This window comes from Chrysochloris asiatica, unplaced genomic scaffold (assembly GCF_000296735.1).
Source record: "Chrysochloris asiatica unplaced genomic scaffold, ChrAsi1.0 scaffold00066, whole genome shotgun sequence".
NCBI lineage: Eukaryota > Metazoa > Chordata > Mammalia > Afrosoricida > Chrysochloridae > Chrysochloris > Chrysochloris asiatica.
The window spans coordinates 7,358,731-7,367,602 of NW_006408584.1; positions in this window are offsets into that span (position 1 = coordinate 7,358,731).

Genomic DNA, 8,872 nt, shown 5'->3' on the forward strand with positions numbered 1-8,872 from the left:
CATGGAAGCAGCAGTCAAGAAACCAAATGATGTATTGCATTAAGCAAATCTGCTGCACAAGACCCTTTTAAAGTGTTGAAGAGCAAAGATGTCAGCTTGAGGACTAAGGTGTGCCTGACCAAGCCATGGTGTTTTCAATAATCTCATATGCATGTGAAAGTTGAACAGTGAATAAGGACGACCATAGAAGAATTGATGCTTTTGACTTATGGTGTTGGAGGAGAATATTTAAAGTGTCATGGGCTGCCAAAAGAACTAATAGATCCATTTTGGAAGAAGTGCAGCCAGAGTGCTCCTTAGAGGCCAAAATATCCAAACTTCATCTCTCATACTTTGGACATATTGTCAGGAGGGACCAGTCACTGGATAAGGATATCATGTTTGGTAACGTGGAGGGTCAGAAGAAAAGAGGAATACCCCCCAAAGAGATTGATTGCCCAAGTGACGGCATCGATGGACTGAAACATGGTAACAATAGTGATGTTGGCCCAGGATCGGGTAGTATTTCCTTTTGCTCTGCATAAAGTTACTATGGGTTGGTACTGACTTGATGGCACCTAACAACAAAAACAATGTCTTAGGATAATGATTGTTAAACGGAACAGAGCTAAGTCTTTCCAATTATTCAGGATAAGTCCAACCTAGGTTAGTTGACATTCAACCTACAAGTATCAACCTTATAAATAGAAACTGTCTACCCAGTCCTTAGCTATTCTCAGATATGTGAGCATATTGCATGACACTGAGGTTATGTAGTTATTTATTTTGTAATATTGCTATATAATCAAGTAAGTGATATATTATGTAATTCAAATATTTCACCTAGTTTAGGATTGTCTTTATGCAAGCATGGTAGTATGAGATGATTTTACAGCATAAATTCTCTAAATTCATCATGGACCAAAAGCAGGTATTCATGCATGTAAGTCATGAAGATCAGTGTATAAAATTTCAAGAATTTGTATTTTAGAAAAGGTCACTTCATTGAGGAACTCTTTTCAGAGTACAGTAATACAGTGCATAGGACTAGAGCCACAGAACCTGGATGTGATTGATAAAATACAAAACAATTTTTAACAGATGAATTCTACTATAGTGGATAATAGTTTCTGTGTTTTGAAGTTAGGTACAAATTCATCCTTATATTCAAATTTACATATAAATTTGAAATAAAATAAAAATAAAAATGATCAGTATGATAAGAATTAATGAAGCACTTCTATATGCACCTGCAATTTTATTCCCTCTATCTAGATCAGGGTTTTAGATTCCAATGGGTTTCTTTATCTAGTGGTACTTTATCAAGGACACAGACATTTATCTGCACTACATTAAATTAAAATAATGCTTTTTATTATTATTTATGCAGAGCATATCATTCATGTAGAATAGAAGGCTGCCCATCAAGAATGATTTAGAAACTTGAAAATGCTTGACACTGTTCCTTAATATCTTTCCAATGTCTTGTTTTAAAGTTCAAAAGAATTCCTATTTAAGTCACTGCTTTTAGTTAAAGCACTATTCTTTGAGAATCATTGATAATATTTCTGTTAAAAGATGAACACAACCTCCCTAGCATCTGCAAATATATTAATAAGTACATCTTGATCACCTCATATGCAAGCAGAATAATTATTTTCTAAAGATGTGCTCATATTGGTGTTATGAATATGTTATGTATACTATTTGCTAGAGGGAAATTTAGACAGCTGGCAAAATTAAGGTTGCTTAAAAGTAGGAGATTATCTCTGATTGTCTGGGTGGCCTGATGACATAACAGGGGTCTTTATGTGAAAGAGGATGCCAAAGGAGTCAATAGCAGGGCAATTCAGTGAGAAAGACTATACTAGGCATTTTTGGGTTTGAAAATGGAAGAGAGCAATGAGGTAAAAGGATCAGGCATCCTCTCAAAACTGGATAATATCTAATAAATATATTATCCCACTGGTTGTGGTGGTTATGTACCATGGAGTTGGTTCCAACTCATAGCAACTCTATACAGGGTTTCCGAGACTGTAAATCCTTACCAGAGCAGAAAGTCTCATCTTTCTCCCATGGAATAGCTGGTAGTTTAGAACTGTTGACCCTGAGGTTAGCAGCCCGATTTTTAACCACTGCACTACCAGAGCTAGAGTCCTCAAAAAGGAATATAGCTTTGTTAATGCCATGGTTTTAGCCCAATGTGACCATTTGGGCTTCTAATCTCTAAAGTTGTAAATAGAAAATACTTCTTCTTTCTTGCCACTAAATTTATGATTAATGTGCTGATGCAACAATAAGAAATTAATAGATGTTGGAAAGCAAATGGAGAAATAGCCTTTAAAGGGTACTTCTAAGATTAGTTAACATTTGATGAAGGTGAATAGAAGGTTAAAGATATTCATTCACAGAAACATGAGAAATAAACAATCTGAACTGTGATATGTTGTTAAGGCTAAACATAGAAAGTTATGTAGCAAAACTCTGTGTAGTAATTTCATGTAGTAATTTAGGAAGATGAACAATGAAAGAAAAAACAGAGAAGGAGCTATTCTGAAACAGTAAGCAGGATGACTGAATGAGATGAAGTGCAATAGAATAAAATTACTCTAACTATGCAAAATTATCTAAGATAAGAATTACACGTAGACACAGAAACATAAAAACCTACACCCACTATTTTTTAACATGCATTGAACAAATAAGGTATGTATTTTTTTAAGTTTATAATATGTTTTGCTATCTAGAAAATCTATTGTATTTTAGAGCATCTATGTATTGTCACAGAATGACTCAATTAAGAGGGTGAGTCAAAAATTATTTTTACTCTGGCTGTAGAATTTATATAAATCAACTTTTAGAAAACACAATAAATCATTTTTCTTTAAAATTGCTTTTCAATACACTTTGTCCATCTGTCAACAAGCTTTTGTATTTTGTTATTAAACAATGTTTTTGGCTGAGCTGTGAGCCATAAATGCACCACTGTAATCAGAGGTGAATCTTCATCCTCAAAAGGCTGCTTCCTGTGGACCAAACAGGTGGAAGTCTCATGGAGCAAGAACAGGACTAAGGATCTTGCTTTTCCACCTAAAAATGAAGTTTTTGTGCAGTGTCAACAATGTAAGCAGAGGTATGTGGACATGCATTGTCATGCAATCTCATAATGCCCTTGGATAGCAGTCCTCTGCATTTAATCCAATGTTTAGGCTTCAGCTCTTCAGTGAGCATCTCACTGTAATAAGCATTGTTGATTGTTGAGCATTTTTCCTGGTAAGGTTCCAATACAGACTCATGAGAATCGAGAAAACTGTAAGTATCAATGTTCCAGTGGATGGCTGATTATCGTACTTTTTCTTGGTTGGTGATTGAGGATATTTCCATTCCATACTCTACCATTTACTCTTAGGCTCATAGTGATGAATCCGTGTCTTGTCACCAGTAATTATTTTATTTTAAGAAACTTTTTCTTTCTTTTGAATATTGGTTCAAATTTAGTTTGCAGATGTTCAAATGCTTGTTTATTATCTTCCATGATTTGTTTCAGGACCCATCTATCACAAACTTTTCAAAATCCAAGTCAGTGGTGGATTATTTTATAGATAGAACCATGGCTGATTTCTAAACAATTTTCCACTCATCTTTGTGACATAATCATTCCACATGCACGCTCAATGCTGTCATCAGCCATTTATGTGGATGGGTGTTTGAATATAACCAGAATGTACATAATTTTTTTGCTCACCCTCATAGAAAATGATTCTGACAGATAAGATTGAATGGTGCCATGCATGCCTTATTATTATTATTTTTTAACTGTACAAAAATCATTATTTGTGTGTTCCATGTATGATAGCTTTGGGAACTCCCCACTCCCATCCATGACCATGTCATTCAGTTTATGGTGTTTGGTTAAGTCAGCAATGGAAAATCAAAACATCAAGTTTTTTTTTGGTGTTTAATAAATTTAGCATTAAAAATGTAAACGTGTAGTAATTTAGTGTGCCTACCTGTTCTACCTTTTTGTCATTTTTCTTTAAAAAAAAAAAAAATCCACTGTATTATTTGGCTATACCTGGACACAGAGACTTGGGGGCAGCTTCCACTGGACTCTGAATGGCAATGAGGTACCTTTATGAGGTTCAAAATTGAAACATGTGCAACATGAAGGGGAACTAAAGGGGGGTTAATCACAGTTTATTACTACAAAGTAGGGGAATTAGAGACGGGAATGGCAGGGAAAAAGGTCCCTCAGCTTCCCTCAAGGTAATGTGCACATCTGTAAAGAGAAAGAAAGGGGAAAATGCACAAGGAACTGTTGTGCCCAACTAAGGGTGGGCACAATATTCCAAAATAAGATATTGAAGTTCTAACTTCTGTATTTTGAATAAGATTTTATTTGGAAATGTGGTTATTGAAGATGTTATCAGCTAAATTAACATGATGCCATATGGGAGTAATGTATGTCTCATTCCCTCCTGAGTAGTGTTTTACAAAGCAGAACTGGTTCAGAATATATACACTAGAGGAATACACCATATGAAGATGCATCTACAATGCAACAAACACCAAGAATATCTGTGAGCCATCAGAAACTAACAGCAAGGCATGAAACAATTTCTCTCTCACAGCCTTCAGAATATATTATCATGACTGACACTGATTGACAGCACCCAGCTAGTTATAATAATAATAATAATAATAGCTGTTTTTAAAAAGTCATTTTTTGGGGGGCTTTGTTAAGGCAGCTATGGAAAATCAAAACATTAAATCTTATTTTGGTTATTAAAATTTAGCTATAAAATTGTAGCTAGAATGTTGGAATGAGTTTTCCAACATTGTACAATAAATAGCTCGGATTGCCAGATATCAAGTCCAGGTTTACCTAAAACCTGGTTCATGTAAAGAAGAGTATGTTTTGAAGTTATGAGTCTTAATAATGTTCATAGATACAACGGAGTCTGTGATAGGATAATATCCATGTGCTTACAAGGAAGCCCAGTTAATACTACTATTATTCAAAATTATGCACCAATTGCTCAAGCCACTGAGGATGAAATAGAAGAATTCTACCAACTTCTTCAATTTGAAATTGATGAAACATGTAATTAAGATGTATTGATCATTATTGGTGATTGGAATGCAAAGACTGGGAACAAAGAAGAAGGATCAGCAGTTGGAACATATGGCCTTGGTGATAGAAATGTTGCTGGAGAAAGCCTGATAGAATTCTGCAAAATCAGTAATTTGTTGAATTCAAATACTTTCTTTAGACAGCATAAAAGACAATTATACACATGGAGCTCACCAGATGGAATAAACAGAAATCAAATAGACTACATCTGCAGAAAGAGATGATAGAAAAGCTACATATCATCAGTGAAAACAAGGCCAGGGGAAGACTGAGGAACAAATCATCAATTACTCATATGCAAATTCAAACTGAAGATAAACAAAATGAAAAAAAGAGCTCTACGTCTATAAGAGCCAAAATACAACCTTGAATATATCCCACCTGAATTTAGACATCATCTGAAAAATAGATTTGATACATTAAACACTAAAAGCAGAAGACCAGAAGAGTTGTGGGATGACATCAAGAATGTCATACATAAAGAAAGCAAACAGTCATTGAGAAGACAAGAAAAAAAGAAAAGGTCAAAATAGATGTCAGAAGATACACTGAAACTTGCTTTCCAGTGTAGAGATGCTAAAGCAAATGGAAGAAATGAGGAGGTCCAAGAGCTGAACAGAAAATTTCAAAGATCAGCTCAAGAAAATAAAGCCAAATATTACAACAAAATGTGCAAAGATCTGAAATCAGAAAACTAAAAAGAAAAAACACACTCAGCATTTCTCAAGCTGGAGGAACTGAAGAAAAAATTCAAGCCTCAAATTTTGCTATTAAAAGATCCTCTGGGCAAATTTTAGAATGATGCAGAAAGCATCAAGAAAAGATGGACGAAATATACAGAGTCACCTTAGCACAAGGAAATGGTTAATGTTCAAACGTTTCAAGAGGTTGCATATGATCAATAGCCAATGATCCTGAAGGAGGAATTCCAAGGTTCATTGAAGGAATTGGCAAAAAACAAGGCACCAGGAATTGCTGGAATAAAATTGAAATCTTTCAAGAAAGTAAGGTGGCACAGGAGGCATTCAATCATCTAATCCAAGAAATTTGGGAAACAACTATCTGGCTGACTGATTGGAAGAGATCCATATTTATGCCCATTCCAAAGAGAGGTGACCCAACAGAAGGGGGAAATCATTGGACAATCTCTTCAATATTCCATGTGAGTTAAGTTTACTAACAGTAATACAGAGACCGCTGAATACATACATTGACTTGGAACTTCCAAAGGTTCAAGCCATTTTCAGAAGAGGCTGTGGAATGAAGGATATCATTGCTGATGTCCTATGGATCTTGGCTGAAGGCAGAGAATATCAGAAAGATGTTTACCTGTGCTTTACTAACTGCACAAAGGCTTTTGATTGTGTGAATCATGACAAGCTATGGACAACATTGCAAAGTATGAGTATTTAGGAACGCTTAATTGTGCTCATGAGGAATCTGTACTTGGACCAAGAGGGTAGTTGTTCAAACAGAACATGGAAACACTGAGCGGTTTAAAATTTAGAAAGGTGTGCGACAAGGTTGTATTCTTTCACCATACTTATTCTACCTGTATGCTAAGCAAATCATCCAAGAAGCTGGGTTCTATGAAGAAAAATGTGGCATTAGGATTGGAGGAAGACTCATTAACAACCAGTGATTTGCAGATGATACATCCTTGTTTGCTGAACATGAAGAGAACTTAAAACATTTACTGATGAAGATCAAAGAGCACAACCTTCGGTAAGGATTACATCTCAATGTCAAGAAAATAAAAATCCTCACCCCTGGACCAATAAACAACATTCTTATCAATGGAGAAGAGATTGATGTTGTCAAGGATTTCATTCTTCTTGGATCAAATATCAACACTCACAGAAGCAGCAGTCAAGAAATCAAATGAAATATTGCATTAAGCAAATCTGCTGCACAAGACCTTTTTAAAGTGTTGAAGAGCTAAGATGTCAACTTGAGGACTAAGGTGCGCCTGACCCAAGACATGGTGTTTTCATGAGAAAGCTGAACAATGAATAAGGAAGACTGTAGAAGAATCAGCTTTTGAATTATTGTGTTGGAGGAGGATATTGAAAGTGCCATGGGCTGACAAAAGAACCAACAGATCCGTTTTGGAAGAGGTGCAGCTAGAGTGCTCCTTCCTTGGAGGCCAAGATGGCCAAACTTCATCTCTCATACTTAGGACATATTGTTAGGAGGGACCAGTCACTGGAGTAGGATATCATGTTTGGTAAGGTGGAGGGTCAGAGAAAAAGAGGAAGATCCCCAACGAGATGGATTGCCCAATTGGCAGCATGGATGGACTCAAGCATGGCAACAATAGTGAGGTTGGCCCAGGATTGGGCAGTGTTTCGTTCTGCTGTGCATAAGATCGCTATGGGTCACTATCTACTCCATAGCACCGAACAACAACAAGATGCAAGGGCTTTTAGGTTTTTGTCTGAGGATATTCTAGAGTGCTTACAGCTCAAGATCTCAGAAAGTCAGATCCTTTTCAGGCTTCTTGTTTTTGTTGTTAGTTTCCATGGAGAACATACTGACTCATGGTAAACCCATATGTATTAAAACAAAATGTTGCTTGATCCTGTGACATCTTCACAATAGTCAGTATGCTTGGGTCTGTTAATATGGCCACTGTGTATCTTGAGGTCTTTCCTGTCAAGGAGGTTCATCTTCTAGCATTATGATTCCAAATCATAGTGACCCATTATAGGGTTTCTAAGGAGCAGCTGGTGAATCTTTAATTTCCATATCTTGCCATATAGCTCTTTCCAAAAGTTCAAGCACAATATTGAATAGGAGTGGTGATGAAGACATCCTTGTCTGGTTCCTGTTCACAGAGGGAAGGTTTTCAGTTTCTCTCCTTTGAGAATAATGTAGGCTGTTTGTTTTGCATATATGCTCTTAATTATGTTGAGGAATTTCCCATCAATTCCTACTTTGTTGAGTGTTTTTATCAGGAATGGATGTTGGATTTTGTCAAATGCCTTTTCTGCATCAATCGATATGATCATGTGGTTCTTTTCTTTTTTCTTATTTATATGGTGGATAACGTCGATCTTTTTCTAATGTTGAACCATGCTTACATCCCTGATATGAATCCCACTTAATCATTATGTATTGTTTTCGATGTGCTGCTGGACTCTGTTGGCTAGGATTTTGTTGAGAATTTTTGCATCTATATTCATGAGGAATATTGGCCTATAATTTTCTCTCTTAGTTTTTCTCTCTGGTTTTGGTACAAGAGATATGCTTCGTTCATAACATGTATTAGGAAGTTTTCCATCCTCTTCTATATTCAGAAATAATTTGAGTAGAATTGGTGACAGCTCTTCCATGAATGTTTGGTATAAGTCACCAGGAAAGACCTTTAGGCCTCAACTTTTTTTGGTTGGGAGTTTTTTGATGATGTGATCAATTTCGTCTTTTGTTGTGGGTCTGTTCAGGTTTTCTATTTCACTCTGTGTACGTTTAGGTAGATCATGTTTTCTAAAAATGTATCTATCTCTTCTAAGTTTTCAAATTTGTTGGAGTACAGCTCTTTATAGTATTCTCTTATTATCCTTTTTTATTTCCTTTGGTTCCATTGTGACGTAGCCCATGTGGTTTCTAATGAGTGTTTTTGTGTTTTCTCCCTTTTCTTTTGTTTGGTGTGCAAATAGTTTATAAATTTTATTAATACTTTCAAAGAACCATCTTCTTGTCCTGTTGATTCTTTCTATAGTGTTTACTGTTTTCTACCTCATTTATTTCTACTCTAAT